Here is a 15,971-nt window from a genome sequence, read left to right as displayed (position 1 = left end):
ACTGTGTCAAGGGTTGAGACTGAAAATATTCCAAGAATACACAGGCTGTCTGATTATTTTGTATCTGCTTGCTAGCAAATATTTGTTTGCATAGAACAAAGTGGTCTGAAATGTGCTTTTGCTACAAGTGTCTTGTAAAAACCTAGTGGAGCAGAACAGTCCCCCCCACCCAAACTACTGGAGAGTTTCGATAAAGTTCAAAATTACCTCACATTCGGGGATCCGTGGGTGGCTCAGCAGTTTAGCGCCCGCCTTGGGCCCAGGGCGTGATCCTGGAGTCCCGGGATCAAGTCCCATGTCAGGCTCCCTGCATGAAGCCTGCTTCTCCCTCTGCCTGTGTCTCTGCCTCTCTCTCTCTCTCTCTCTCTTTCTCTGTTGTCTCTCATGAATAAATAAATAAAATCTTTAAAAAAAAATTACCTGACATTCGTGGAACAGAAAACTGGGTTGAGTTGATTCAACTTCTCATATTCTATTCTGCAACACATACCTCAAAATAATCTGGTATACCTGAATTTCCTCCTGCCACACTCTTATTTGTCATCATTGATGAGCTCATTGATCTTTATATAAGTGTAGTCTACTGGTCAGAATATCATCTTCCAGCAATGTAGGAATACTCTTGTTTTCATAACCATCATTCAGGTACTAAGTCACAAATCCTCATGCTAGCTCCCAGAATCTTTTTTTTTTTTTCCTTCTAAATAGACTTAGAGGAGTTTTAGGTTCACAGCATAAGTGAGTGGAAGGTACTCAGATTTCCCATTACCCTCTCACATATACACACAGCCTCCCCCACTATCAACATCCCCCACCTGACTGGCCCATTTATTACAACTAGTGAACCTACACTGACACATCATTATTGTCTAAAGTTCATAGTAGACATCAGGGTTCACTCCTGGTGATACACACACACACACACACACACACACACACACACGTTTTAAGTAGGATCACCACTCAGCAGAGACCAATATGGGTCTTGAACTCACGACCCCAAGATCAAGACCTGAGCGAAGATCAACAGTTGGATGCTTTACCGGGTATTGTATATTTGATGGATTTTGACAAATGTATAATAATAACATGTATCCATCAGTCCAGTATCATACTGAGTAGTTTCAATCACCTAAAGTCCTCTGTGTTCTGCCTTTTCATCTTCCCTTTCCCTTATTCCATGGCAATCACTGATCTTTTTATTGTCTCTATATTTTTGCCTTTTCCAGAATGTCATATAGTAGGAATCACACAGTATGTAGCCTTCTCAGATTGGCTTCTTTCTTGCATTTAAGGCTCCTCCCTGTCTCTTCCTAGCTTGATAACTCATTCTATTTTACTGCTGAATAATATTCCATTGACTGGATAGACCAGTCTGTTGATCTATTCACCTATGAAAGGACATCTTGGTTGCTTCCAAGTTTGGGAAATTATAAATAAAGCTGCTATAAACATTCGTGTGTGGAGGTTTTTGTATAGACATAAATTTTCAGCTCCTTTGGGTAAATACTAAGGAGTGTTATTGCTGAATCATATGGTAAGAGTATGATTAGTTTTATAAGAAACCACCAAACTGCCTTCCAAAGTGGCTGTACCATTTTGTATTCCCACCAGCAATGAACGAGAGAGTTCCTGTTGCTCTGTACGCTCACCAGTATTTGTTTGTTGTCAGTGTTCTGTATTTTGGCCATTCTAATACATGTATAATTTTAGCTCATTAGTGTTTTAATTTACATTTCCCTGGTGACATATAAAGTAGAGCATCTTTTCATATGCTTATTTGCTAACTGTATATCTTCTTTGGTGAGATGTCTTTCACGTCTTTTTAAATCAGGTTGTTCATTTTTTATCGCTGAGTTTTAAAAGTTCTTTGTATATTTTGGATAACAGCTCTTTTTTAGATGCATCTTTTGTAAAGATTTTCTCCCAAGCTATGGCTTGTCTTGACATTGTCTTGACCAGGCTCATTTTTAATGTAGTAAAAACATGCATATTTGTTCATGCATTGGATTTATTCACTCTTTCATTCATTCAACATGTATTAAGCACCTGCTAAGTATGAGGCCTTGTGCCAAGCATGCAGAAGGCAGGGGTAACCAACAGAGGCATTGAGTTGCATTTGCTTCTAAGCCATAACAATTCACATTTTAAATCCTGCAACTTGTATTCCACCCTTTGTGATTTATCCTCTAAAATATTGCAGAGCCTGTTCTTCTCCTCTTTATTCCCATAGGCTACCCTGATTATTCTCCTTATCATGGTAGATATTCACACCTAACTAGCCTCATTTTTCAATGAGAAAAATTTCTTCCAATTCCAAATTGTAGGTGACAATTATTCTCTTAAAATTTAAATACAATCAGGCCATATTTTTGGTTAGAAAAGCAGGTGTGACCTACAGCTGAAATGGATATCAGTTTAATTCCACAACACTGGAGTATAAGAAACATCACTTCTCTGAAATAGTCAAATTACGCTGAGCTTTCTTCTACTTAGTTGAGAAAGTCAATTTCAGTCTTTTTATTAGGCTCATTCTTTCCACCAAGAAACTTCTAAAATTTACAAGGATCTCACACACCGCATTCAAGAATGAACCCTCTGATCTTAGTCTACAACTTCATTACTGACCTTCACCTTGACTATATCCAGATGGTCCTGTGAAAGTAAGTAACGTGCAGTCTAGCTCTTTAGAAAAAGTTTTTGCCCAGCAATATGAAAGTCTCTGAAATGAGGTACTTGAGTAGCTTAGTTCATTAAGCCTCTGACTCTTGATTTCGGCTCAGGTCATGATCTCAAGGTTCTGGGATCGAGCACCACACAGAGCTCCTTGCTCAGCAGGGAGTCTGCTTCTCCCTCACCCCTCTGCCTTCCTACTCATGCTCTCCTTCTCTCTCTCAAATAAATAAAATATTTTTTTTAATTTCACACTTGAAAAAAGCCTTTGAAACAAGAAAAAAACAAAACTTAATCACGTCTTAATCGCCTTCATTGAGAAGAAATAAAAACACATAAAACAAGAAAAACAAAACACTAGCTACATTTCAAATTATCCTGCTCATGGAGAGTCCAAACATATGTCCATAGTGTTGCTATAAGACATATCTACACTTCCCAATTTCACTTTCATCCCAAAGTGTGCTGGAGCAGGTTCACATCAGCTCATAAGAGTCAAGTGTTAAATTTTCAGGAATGTTGTGAGCCAGTTATTTAACACATCTATTATTAAAAATTAAATTATATTAATCTCATTTCCTCTCCCCTCCTACCTCCCTAAAGAGTACCCCCATCCCCATGTGAGCTCCCAAAACACTTTAAAAGTACTTGTATTACAATGAATCTGACACTGTTCCTAATTGTTGTTTTCATTAAAATATCATCCAGACTATCAGCTTACCAGTAAGATTTTTTTATTTGTATTTGTCGTCCTTGTTCCTAGTAGAGGGCCTGGCACATGGTAGGAATTCACTTACTGCTTGGTGAGTGAGTGAGGGAGTGATTCAGAGGTTAAACTAACCTATTCTCTTCCTGATATGTTGGGATCAGCCCTCTATGTAGCAGCACTCAGTTTCCTAGATTAAGCTCTGCATGCACAGAAGCCTGAGTCCTTCTATTCTTTAATCAGCCACCACAGGAAAAGATTGGTTTCCCTCCACAAAAGATGTGACTTTCATTCTCCAAGGCTTTTACTCTGGGGGAGGGTTAAAATGCAGAGGAAACATAAGTAGTAAAGAAATAAAGAACCTCTAACGATTCCCTGAGGTACAGAAAGTAGATTAAAAGCACCATATCCATATTTAAGGCCCTGTGGTGCATGAGCCTGAAGTGGAAAGTCCATGTGGCTGGTTGGTAAACCAGTGCAGGGCTCTCTTTAGCCCAAATGACATTTTGGAAGCAGGAAGTGGATTTGGTAAAAACTATGAGCACAACTGATATGGTAGCATTTTTGGGTGGGTTGATAGATGGACAAATGAGTCAGGAGGATTACTCATTGCATAGATACACCTGGAAAACATTCCTTTCATCCTTTAGAAAGAATGTGATGAATATTTTGGAAAATCCATGACAGAAATGTGTCAAAGACCAAAAAAACAAAGATTGAAAATGATCGCTTTTGATTTTAGACTATGCAACCCCAAGAACAGAACTGCTTGACCTAATTTCTGATTCCACAAACAGCTTTGGGGAAATTGTCATTGCTTTGCCCTAGTCTTCCCAGAACAAGAACCAAACGTCCCCAAGGATACCAAATGACACCACCCCCCCACCACCACCACTAAGCTGGCACTGGCAAAGACGTAGGCTATTTGCAGAGAGCACGCCGCCTCTGCTGTGAGTGGGCAGTAAACTACCAGGGAGATTCATGCTACTTGCCTGGAGACCGGGTTGCTAGGTACCTCTGAAGTAGTGAGATCGAGAGGTGTACATTATTTCCCCCACACTTCTTATTTTACACTGTGACAGTTGTAGCCTGGAAACAGAAGCAAAGAAAAGCATCTATAGTGTTAAGAATAATGGCCAGCCAAGTGCCCTGTGGGGCAGAAGGAACAGGGTTGAGGCTTTTATCAGGAGTAGAAGGAAAAAGTAATGTGATTTGGTTTCATCATAATTGCTTAAGCAGCCTGGGTGAGAACTAATTGTGAGTTCATCTGGCTCCAGAGAAACCCCACCTCTTCCCTTCTCCAGAATGGTACTAAAATATCAGCATTGCATCACCAGAAATCACTCCCATTGGTGGCCTTTCTTAAGGAGACCAGCATGCTCTGTCTCTCTGAAAGCCACTGGAATCTGTATAGACCTAGGAATTTATATCTTTCCAAGCCAAATAAAATATTCCTGGCACTCACTTTTCATTTGAAAACTCAGAGTGCTTGCCCATTATTATATCATAGAGGTAGTGTTGATTTAAAAATGTGGGAGTGATGAAATGCAGAGAAGGAAATGAAGGGACAAGTTATAGGCCCTACATCACTACTCAGCCCTGTCATTATTGGACTCAGGAAGTCCTGGGGTTTCAAGACCAGGCTGTTCACCGATAATATCTTGACACTCACTCATAGGTTCCTGTGGCCCTAAAGAGCCAAGTACTTTTGCTCAGAAAGTTGGTCACCTAATTCTCCAAAAAGCAAAGCTAACACTGGAAGTCATCAGCTAGAGCTTGAATTTCATCTAGGTTAGTAGTCCAAATTACAAATCTAGATGAAAGCTAAGTGATGCTGCTATAATATGCTTATTTGGATTCTATGTGAAATTGGAGAATGAGCTAAATTGATATGCAGTGGTATATACAGTAGTAGAAATAACGTGGATTCAAATCCTGGGTTCAATCTGAGTTCAAATCTAGACTCTGATGCTTATGAAATACAGGCAAGTTACTTTCTCTGGAGTGTCAGATCCCACTCAGAAATCAGATAAGAATAACAGTTCCTGGGGACCTGGGTGGCTCAGTGGTTGAGCATCTGCCTTTGGCTCAGATTGTGATTAGAGTTCTAGGATCAAGTCCCACATCAAGCTCCCCATAGGGACCCTGCTTCTCCCTCTGCCTATGTCTCTGCCTCTCTCTGTGTCTCTCATGAATAAATAAATAAAATCTTAAAAAAAAAAAAAAGAATATCAGCTCCCTTTCAGGATCTATGCAGGATGAGAAATAATATATAAAGTATCTCCATGGTACTGGGAACAGAGGATGTACAAGATAAATGGTAGCACATTTCACAGTTCTGTCTCATGATAAAAGAGCCTAATCTGAGTGGTTTTACATGTGCAGTACTGTGGGATTACAAAGACATTTCAAGTATGACTTGTGTCTTCTGAACTATGACAATTTAGTTGGATGTGTAGGGGACTGGGGGCCGAGGGGGAAGTAAGGACTGTCTAAAGCAAGCAGCAACCAAACACTATAGAATGAAATTCTTAACTGTGTGGTACAAATCCGAGTTTATGAAAAAAAAAAAAAAAAAAGAACAATGCAGGTGGGGTGATGGCTTCAACCACTGAAGAGAAAAACAAACACAACTGTGATTTGCCAACCACTAAGATTTACACAGAAATCAAATTGTAGATTTAACAAAAGCAGAAGACCAATCCACCGAGAAGAGGTTCATTTTAGTACCCAAAGGACATGCTAGTAAAACCAGCCAGCCTCATTTGCTCATGCCCCAAGGTCACAGTCCTGAAGAAGACTGGAGGACTTTGAAAGTTCTAAGCATGGACCTTGACTGGCCTCATCTGTGGAGGTTAGGAGATGAGTGACCACCTTTATTTTGTAAGGAAAGCCAGCTTCTAGTTAGAAAATGAGAAGCAGAAATAAATCATCCAACTTCATAAAAAGGTCCAAACTGATGGGAGTTTAAAATGTATTACTTTATAAAGTCAAAAGGCTTATTCTACCCATGACTCTGCTGGTCTCCCTTGTTATATATTCTCTTAAATATATGTTGGGCTTATGCTGAATTCCATAACATGGATGAACAATAAACAGTACTTTATTTTCTGCAAATCATGGTAATCTGAATCTGCACCGCCACAAAAATCTAACCATCATTTTTGACCACCCCTCCTCGGTGGGAGATGAGGAAAGCAAACACAATGGTGCTGATTAGGTTATATCCATGCTTTATTTTTTATATAGATTTGCCTAAATACCATATGAACTTTAATATAAGTGATGCTTTCTCCAAAAATTATCCCAAAGAAATAAAAGCAATTGCCTTGTGAGTCTTTACAAAGTCTCTCCTTTTATAGGAGGCCTATTCAATTAATTCAAAAAGCTAATTGCATATTTCTGAATTGATGGTATAGTTTTTCCCAAATTTTTTCTTAGAGATAAAAATCTATTATTTGAACCTGTAAAAAGTTTCTCCTAATATGGGAGACCTATTCAATTATCCTATTCAGTCTCAATCAGTGGAAGCCTAAAATGCTTATAGAAGTCAGCTGATAGAGTTGATTTTAAAAAAAGGGGGGGGGGGAGCAAAAATATATTCCAAATTTGAAATTCCTACAGGTATGAATTCTAGGTAATCCTTTTCCCCAAATTATTTTTTTTTTTTTTTTTTTTTTTTTTTTATTTTTATTTTTTTTTTTTTTATTTTTTTTATTGGTGTTCAATTTACTAACATACAGAATAACACCCAGTGCCCGTCACCCATTCACTCCCACCCCCCGCCCTCCTCCCCTTCTACCACCCCTAGTTCGTTTCCCAGAGTTAGCAGTCTTTATGTTCTGTCTCCCTTTCTGATATTTCCCACACATTTCTTCTCCCTTCCCTTATTTTCCCTTTCACTATTATTTATATTCCCCAAATGAATGAGAACATATAATGTTTGTCCTTCTCCGACTGACTTACTTCACTCAGCATAATACCCTCCAGTTCCATCCACGTTGAAGCAAATGGTGGGTATTTGTCATTTCTAATAGCTGAGTAATATTCCATTGTATACATAAACCACATCTTCTTTATCCATTCATCTTTCGTTGGACACCGAGGCTCCTTCCACAGTTTGGCTATCGTGGCCATTGCTGTTAGAAACATCGGGGTGCAGGTGTCCCGGCGTTTCATTGCATTTGTATCTTTGGGGTAAATCCCCAACAGTGCAATTGCTGGGTCGTAGGGCAGGTATATTTTTAACTGTTTGAGGAACCTCCACACAGTTTTCCAGAGTGGCTGCACCAGTTCACATTCCCACCAACAGTGTAAGAGGGTTCCCTTTTCTCCACATCCTCTCCAACATTTGTTGTTTCCTGCCTTGTTAATTTTTCCCATTCTCACTGGTGTGAGGTGGTATCTCATTGTGGTTTTGATTTGTATTTCCCTGATGGCAAGTGATGCAGAGCATTTTCTCATGTGCATGTTGGCCATGTCTATGTCTTCTTCTGTGAGATTTCTGTTCATCTCTTTTGCCCATTTCATGATTGGATTGTTTGTTTCTTTGGTGTTGAGTTTAAGAAGTTCTTTATAGATCTTGGAAACTAGCCCTTTATCTGATATGTCATTTGCAAATATCTTCTCCCATTCTGTAGGTTGTCTTTGAGTTTTGTTGACTGTATCCTTTGCTGTGCAAAAGCTTCTTATCTTGATGAAGTCCCAATAGTTCATTTTTGCTTTTGTTTCTTTTGCCTTCGTGGATGTATCTTGCAAGAAGTTACTATGGCCGAGTTCAAAAAGGGTGTTGCCTGTGTTCTTCTCTAGGATTTTGATGGAATCTTGTCTCACATTTAGATCTTTCATCCATTTTGAGTTTATCTTTGTGTATGGTGAAAGAGAGTGGTCTAGTTTCATTCTTCTGCATGTGGATGTCCAATTTTCCCAGCACCATTTATTGAAGAGACTGTCTTTCTTCCAATGGATAGTCTTTCCTCCTTTATCGAATATTAGTTGCCCATAAAGTTCAGGGTCCACTTCTGGATTCTCTGTTCTGTTCCACTGATCTATGTGTCTGTTTTTGTGCCAGTACCACACTGTCTTGATGACCACAGCTTTGTAGTACAACCTGAAATCTGGCATTGTGATGCCCCCAGCTATGGTTTTCTTTTTTAAAATTCCCCTGGCTATTCGGGGTCTTTTCTGATTCCACACAAATCTTAAAATAATTTGTTCTAACTCTCTGAAGAAAGTCCATGGTATTTTGATAGGGATTGCATTAAACGTGTATATTGCCCTGGGTAACATTGACATTTTCACAATATTAATTCTGCCAATCCATGAGCATGGAATATTTTTCCATCTCTTTGTGTCTTCCTCAATTTCTTTCAGAAGTGTTCTATAGTTTTGAGGGTATAGATCCTTTACATCTTTGGTGAGGTTTATTCCTAGGTATCTTATGCTTTTGGGTGCAATTGTAAATGGGATTGACTCCTTAATTTCTCTTTCTTCAGTCTCATTGTTAGTGTATAGAAATGCCACTGACTTCTGGGCATTGATTTTGTATCCTGCCACGCTACCGAATTGCTGTATGAGTTCTAGCAATCTTGGGGTGGAGACTTTTGGGTTTTCTATGTAGAGTATCATGTCATCGGCGAAGAGGGAGAGTTTGACTTCTTCTTTGCCAATTTGAATGCCTTTAATGTCTTTTTGTTGTCTGATTGCTGAGGCTAGGACTTCCAGTACTATGTTGAATAGCAGTGGTGAGAGTGGACATCCCTGTCTTGTTCCTGATCTTAGGGGAAAGGCTCCCAGTGCTTCCCCATTGAGAATGATATTTGCTGTGGGCTTTTCATAGATGGCTTTTAAGATGTCGAGGAATGTTCCCTCTATCCCTACACTCTGAAGAGTTTTGATCAGGAATGGATGCTGTATTTTGTCGAATGCTTTCTCTGCATCCAATGAGAGGATCATATGGTTCTTGGTTTTTCTCTTGCTGATATGATGAATCACATTGATTGTTTTACGGGTGTTGAACCAGCCTTGTGTCCCAGGGATAAATCCTACTTGGTCATGGTGAATAATTTTCTTAATGTACTGTTGGATCCTATTGGCCAGTATCTTGTTGAGAATTTTTGCATCCATGTTCATCAGGGATATTGGTCTGTAATTCTCCTTTTTGGCGGGGTCTTTGTCTGGCTTTGGAATTAAGGTGATGCTGGCTTCATAGAACGAATTTGGAAGTACTCCATCTCTTTCTATCTTTCCAAACAGCTTTAGGAGAATAGGTATGATTTCTTCTTTAAATGTTTGATAAAATTCTCCTGGGAAGCCATCTGGCCCTGGACTCTTGTGTCTTGGGAGGTTTTTGATGACTGCTTCAATTTCCTCCCTGGTTATTGGCCTGTTCAGGTTTTCTATTTCTTCCTGTTCCAGTTTTGGTAGTTTGTGGCTTTCCAGGAATGCGTCCATTTCTTCTAGATTGCCTAATTTATTGGCGTATAGCTGTTCATAATAGGTTTTTAAAATCGTTTGTATTTCCTTGGTGTTGGTAGTGATCTCTCCTTTCTCATTCATGATTTTATTAATTTGAGTCTTCTCTCTCTTCTTTTTAATAAGGCTGGCTAATGGTTTATCTATCTTATTAATTCTTTCAAAGAACCAACTCCTGGTTCTGTTGATCTGTTCCACAGTTCTTCTGGTCTCGATTTCGTTGAGTTCTGCTCGAATCTTTATTAGCTCCCTTCTTCTCTTGGGTGTAGGATCTATTTGCTGTTTTTTCTCTAGCTCCTTTATGTGTAAGGTTAGCTTTTGTATTTGAGTTCTTTCCAGTTTTTGAATGGATGCTTGTATTGCGATGTATTTCCCCCTTAGGACTGCTTTTGCTGCATCCCAAAGATTTTGAACGGTTGTATCTTCATTCTCATTAGTTTCCATGAATCTTTTTAATTCTTCCTTAATTTCCTGGTTGACCCTTTTATCTTTTAGCAGGATGGTCCTTAACCTCCATGTGTTTGAGGTCCTTCCAAACTTCTTGTTGTGATTTAGTTCTAATTTCAAGGCATTATGGTCCGAGAATATGCAGGGGACAATCCCAATCTTTTGGTATCGGTTCAGACCCGATTTGTGACCCAATATGTGGTCTATTCTGGAGAAAGTTCCATGTGCGCTTGAGAAGAATGTGTATTCAGTTGAGTTTGGATGTAAAGTTCTGTAGATATCTGTGAAATCCATCTGGTCCAGTGTATCATTTAAAGCTCTCGTTTCTTTGGAGATGTTTTGCTTAGAAGACCTATCGAGTATAGAAAGAGCTAGATTGAAGTCACCAAGTATAAGTGTATTATTATCTAAGTATTTCTTCACTTTGGTTAATAATTGATTTATATATTTGGCAGCTCCCACATTTGGAGCATATATATTGAGGATTGTTAAGTCCTCTTGTTGAATAGATCCTTTAAGTATGATATAGTGTCCCTCTTCATCTCTCACTACAGTCTTTGGGGTAAATTTTAGTTTATCTGATATAAGGATGGCTACCCCTGCTTTCTTTTGAGGACCATTCGAATGGTAAATGGTTCTCCAACCTTTTATTTTCAGGCTGTAGGTGTCCTTCTGTCTAAAATGAGTCTCTTGTAGACAGCAAATAGATGGGTCCTGCTTTTTTATCCAGTCTGAAACCCTGCGCCTTTTGATGGGGTCATTAAGCCCGTTCACATTCAGAGTTACTATTGAGAGATATGAGTTTAGTGTCATCATGATATCTATTCAGTCTTTGTTTTTGTGGACTGTTCCACTGAACTTCTTCTTAAAGGGGAATTTTAAGAGGCCCCCTTAAAATTTCTTGCAGAGCTGGTTTGGAGGTCACATATTCTTTTAGTTGCTGCCTGTCTTGGAAGCTCTTTATCTCTCCTTCCATTTTGAATGAGAGCCTTGCTGGATAAAGTATTCTTGGTTGCATGTTCTTTTCATTTAGGACCCTGAATATATCCTGCCAGCCCTTTCTGGCCTGCCAGGTCTCTGTGGAGAGGTCTGCTGTTACCCTAATACTCCTCCCCATAAAAGTCAGGGATTTCTTGTCTCTTGCTGCTTTAAGGATCTTCTCTTTATCTTTGGAATTTGCAAGCTTCACAATTAAATGTCGAGGTGTTGAACGGTTTTTATTGATTTTAGGGGGGGATCTCTCTATTTCCTGGATCTGAATGCCTGTTTCCCTTCCCAGATTAGGAAAGTTTTCAGCTAGAATTTGTTCAAATACATATTCTGGCCCTCTGTCCCTTTCGGCGCCCTCGGGAACCCCAATTAAACGTAGGTTTTTCTTCCTCAGGCTGTCGTTTATTTCCCTTAATCTATCTTCATGGTCTTTTAATTGTTTGTCTCTTTTTTCCTCAGTTTCCCTCTTTGCTGTCAACTTGTCTTCTAGGTCACTCACTCGTTCTTCCACCTCGTTAACCCTCGTCGTTAGGACTTCTAGTTTGGATTGCATCTCATTCAATTGGTTTTTAATTTCTGCCTGATTAGCTCTAAATTCTGCAGTCATGAAGTCTCTTGAGTCCTTTATACTTTTTTCTAGAGCCACCAGTAGCTGTATAATAGTGCTTCTGAATTGGCTTTCTGACATTGAATTGTAATCCAGATTTTGTAACTCTGTGGGAGAGAGGACTGTTTCTGATTCTTTCTTTTGAGGTGAGGTTTTCCTTCTAGTCATTTTGCTCAGTGCAGAGTGGCCAAAAGCAAGTTGTATTGGGAAAAAGAGAAAAAGAGAGGAGAGAAAGAAGGAAAGAAAAGAGAAAGAGAAAAAAAAAGGGAAGAAAAAGAAAAAAAAAAAACGAAAAAAAAAAAAAAAAAGAAGAAAAAGAGAAAGAAAAAGAAAGGAGAAAAAAAGGGGGTGGGGGAAGGAAACAAATCAAAAAGCAAAACAAAACAAAAACAAAAACAAACAAACAAAAAAAGAACCACCGGGGAGTATCTTCTGATTCTGTGTTTTTTAAGTCCCTTGGCTTCTCCTGGAAGTTGTCCGTCTAGCTGGTGTTCTGGGGGAGGGGCCTGTTGTGATTTTCAGGTGTTAGCAGTTGGGGGAGCTGCTGTGCCCCTGCCTGGTGCAGGGCTCGGTGGGGGTTGTTTACCCCGTGAGGCCGCAGGAGGAACAGCCCCAGTGGCGGGGCAGCTCTGGAAACCTGGATTCAGCTCCGGCAGGAACTCCGTCTGCAGGGCCTGGAGGCTCCGGGGCGGGGCCGCTGATCTGCTCAGCTGGGGCAGGAGCGTCCTCGCTGTCCTGGGCCCTCCCGGCCTCTGCCTGTCCCGGGGGAGGCGGGATCCTGGGCTGTGTCCCGGCGCCCTGTGCTCCGGAGCCTGCGCTGGTGGATTCGCGCTCCCGGGCCGCGCAGCCCCCTCCGCGGAGCCGCCGCCCAAGCCCCTCCGAGCTGCTCCTGGAACCGCGCAGCCCCCTCCGCACGGAGCCTCTTCCTCTGCCCGAGCCCCTCCGAGCTGCTCCCGGGGCCGCGCAGCCCCCTCCGCGGAGCCGCCGCCCGAGCCCCTTCAGCTGCTCCGGGTCCCGCCGGGTCCCGCCGTGCGCGCTGCAGCCCTTAGGGAGCTCGGCGCACTCTCCTGGGCGCGCAGGTGTCTGTTACTGTCCCAGGGAACCCGAGGGCATCCCCGCCCTCCTGGGTCCTGCTCCAACTCCCCGCGAGCCCCTTTCCGCCCGGGAAGGTCGGTGCAGCTCCTGCTCCTCCGGGACGGGGCTCTCCTGTCCTGGGGACACTCGCCCTGGCCTCAGCCCGGCTCCTCGCGGGGCCCCTCCCCCTCGGAGGCCTTTGTTCCTTTATTTCTTTTTCCCCGTCTTCCTACCTTGATAGAAGCGCGAACTCTCCTCACTGTTGCATTCCAGCTGGTCTCTCTTTAAATCTCAGGCCGAATTCATAGATTTTCAGGATAATTTGAAGGTTTTCTAGGTAGTTTGGTGGAGACAGGTGATTTGGAGACCCTGCTCTTCCGCCATCTTGCTCCTCCCCCTTTTCCCCAAATTAATATGTTGAAATCATAACCCACTAAGTGATGATATTAGGAGGTGGGGTGATTATCAGAGGTGATTAGGTCATGAGACCTATGCACACAAAAGCCTAGAAGTTTATTTTCTAGCAAAACGAAGCCTTTTGTCAATGCGATTAGTGTTCTCACCAAACACCTAATCTGCCAGCACCTTGATCTTAGACTTCCCAGCCTCCAGAACTACAAGAAATAAATGTTGGTTGCTTAAGCCAGTCTATAGTACTTTTGTTAGAGCAGCCTTAATGGACAAAGATAACCCACATATGAAATAAACCAACTGTGGAATAAATATGGTGACTAAATGCACACATTTGTTTATATTCTTCTGAAACCCCACTAAAACATAGTAAATAATTTTTTAAGATATCAAATCATAAGGACAAAGAATGAGGAAAGATATGACATCAAAATTTGAAAGTAGGGATGATATAAGTGAAAAGTAATTGATGTATCAGATCTGAGAGTGCTGGGTCCTAAGATGATGGTAGGAAAGCTGAGAGGCATTGGGCATCTAGCTTGCTCCGCTGGAAGAGCATGCAACTCTTGATCTCAGAGTTGTGACTTTGAGCCCCACATTGAGTGTAGACTACTTAAATTTAAAAAAAAAAAAAAAAAAAAAAAGGCTACCAAGCACTGATTACAAACAAGTTTTTGGGAAATAATGGCACTGGACAGCCCTGGAAATAGGACGGACGGTAGGGCAAAAAAGAAGATGCAGAGCCTCAGATCCCCTATTTAGGGGCACCTGGGTGGTGCAATTGGTTAAGTATCGACTCTTGGTTTCAGCCACAGTCATGATCTCAAGGTTGTGAGATCGAGCACTGCATTGGGCTCCGGGCTCAGCAGAGTCTGCTTGAGATTCTGTCTCTCTTCCTCTGCACCCCCACCTCCACCGTGTTCTCCTTCTCAAATAAACAAACAAACACTCTTTTTTTAAAATCCCTATTTAGGGCAGCCCGGATGGCTCAGCGGTTTAGCGCCACCTTCTGCCCAGGGCATGATCCTGGAGACCCAGGATCCCTGCATGGAGCCTGCTTCTCCCTCTGCCTGTGTCTCTGCCGCTCTCTCTCTCTCTCTTTCTCCTCTCTGTGTATTCTCATGAATAAATAAATAAAATCTTTAAAAAAAAATCCCCTATTTACCCAAAACAAACACAAAAGCCTAGAAGTTTATATTCTAGCAAAACTAAGCCAGAGAACTCTGGGAAAGTTGGAGGGCTGCAATACTATAAATAGAAAATTAAGGACAGGTGGACTTTGGCATATTGGTAATGAAAATTCATTCCTGCCCCTAGTCCTTTATCTCTGTCTGGCTCTCAGAATGGTAGCATTCAAAGCTGAACCTTCCAGGAAAAAGATCAAAGCTCTTTCTTTAATGAATCCAACCCAATTCACTAAGGAAAAAATTCAAAGAGAAACCATAGGCCTGTATTGTCCAATATAGTAGCCACTAGCCACTTGTAATGATTTACATTAGAATTTTGATTAATTAAATGAAGTAAAATTTAAGAATCAGTTCCTCAGTTGCACTAGCCACATTTTATGTGATTGACAGTATGGTTAGTGGCTAGGATACCGGACAATGTATATGCAGAATATGTCCATCATGTAATAAAATTTTATCAGATAGCACTCTTCTAGTCAGATCTCCCTACCAACAATCTCCACTACCACACTCAAGAGTGCCACACTCTTAAATATGTGCAAACACAAAGGACCACCAGATACATACATAAGACATCTTTAATAAAAAAACAGAACCCAGTCACAGTATAAGCAAATTGGAAGAACCAGACAATAAAGAGAGAAGAAAACATCTTATTACTAATATCTTCATGGTGGTAAGAGAAGATACTCTTTTAATGAAAAAAGTATAGCCTGTTTTAAAAAAATCAGTAAATACATATAAGATACTAGAAATTTTAAAAATACACTGGCATAAATGAAAGACTCCATAAGGGATCCCTGGGTGGCGCAGCGGTTTAGCGCCTGCCTTTGGCCCAGGGCGCGATCCTGGAGACCCAGGATCGAATCCCACGTCGGGCTCCCAGTGCATGGAGCCTGCTTCTCCCTCTGCCTGTGTCTCTGCCTCTCTCTCTCACTGTGTGCCTATCATAAATAAATAATAAAAAAAAAATTTGGAAAAAAAAAAAAAAAAGAAAGACTCCATAAGTGTTAGAAGATAAAACTGGAGAAATCTCTCAGAAAGCAGAGCCAAAAAAGATAAAGAATGGAAAAGGGGAAAAAAAATGAGAAAAGTAGAGGACAAGTTCACAAGTTCAACATTCAGATGAAAGGAGTTCCCAAGAAACAGGACAGAGAAAATGAGGGGAGAAAGTTACTTATGAAACATTTCGAGTGTATTTCCTAGAACAGAATGACCTAAGTATCCAGACTAAAAGAGAACCCAGCGTACCCAAGCAATGGCCGAGAACAAACCACACCAAAGCCATGGCATTGTGAAATCTTAAAACACTGGGACAAAGACAAGCCTCTGGGTGGGGGTTGAAGGGTAGATGGTCACCTAAAAAGATGGGAGAATGTGAATAGCTTTGGATTTCTCAACA

At 41.0% G+C, this 15,971-nt stretch overlaps 1 long non-coding RNA gene across 3 annotated transcripts in view; it reads right to left on the bottom strand.

Annotated features, from left to right (window-relative positions):
• The window catches only part of LOC111093527, a 49,093-nt gene that overhangs the window by 15,773 nt on the left and 17,349 nt on the right, over positions 1–15,971 (bottom strand). The gene's annotated exons all lie outside the window — the stretch shown is intronic.

This window comes from Canis lupus, chromosome 31 (assembly GCF_011100685.1).
Source record: "Canis lupus familiaris isolate Mischka breed German Shepherd chromosome 31, alternate assembly UU_Cfam_GSD_1.0, whole genome shotgun sequence".
NCBI lineage: Eukaryota > Metazoa > Chordata > Mammalia > Carnivora > Canidae > Canis > Canis lupus.
The sequence above is the reverse complement of the archived record's forward strand: the minus strand, read 5'-3'. Positions and strand labels throughout refer to the sequence as shown.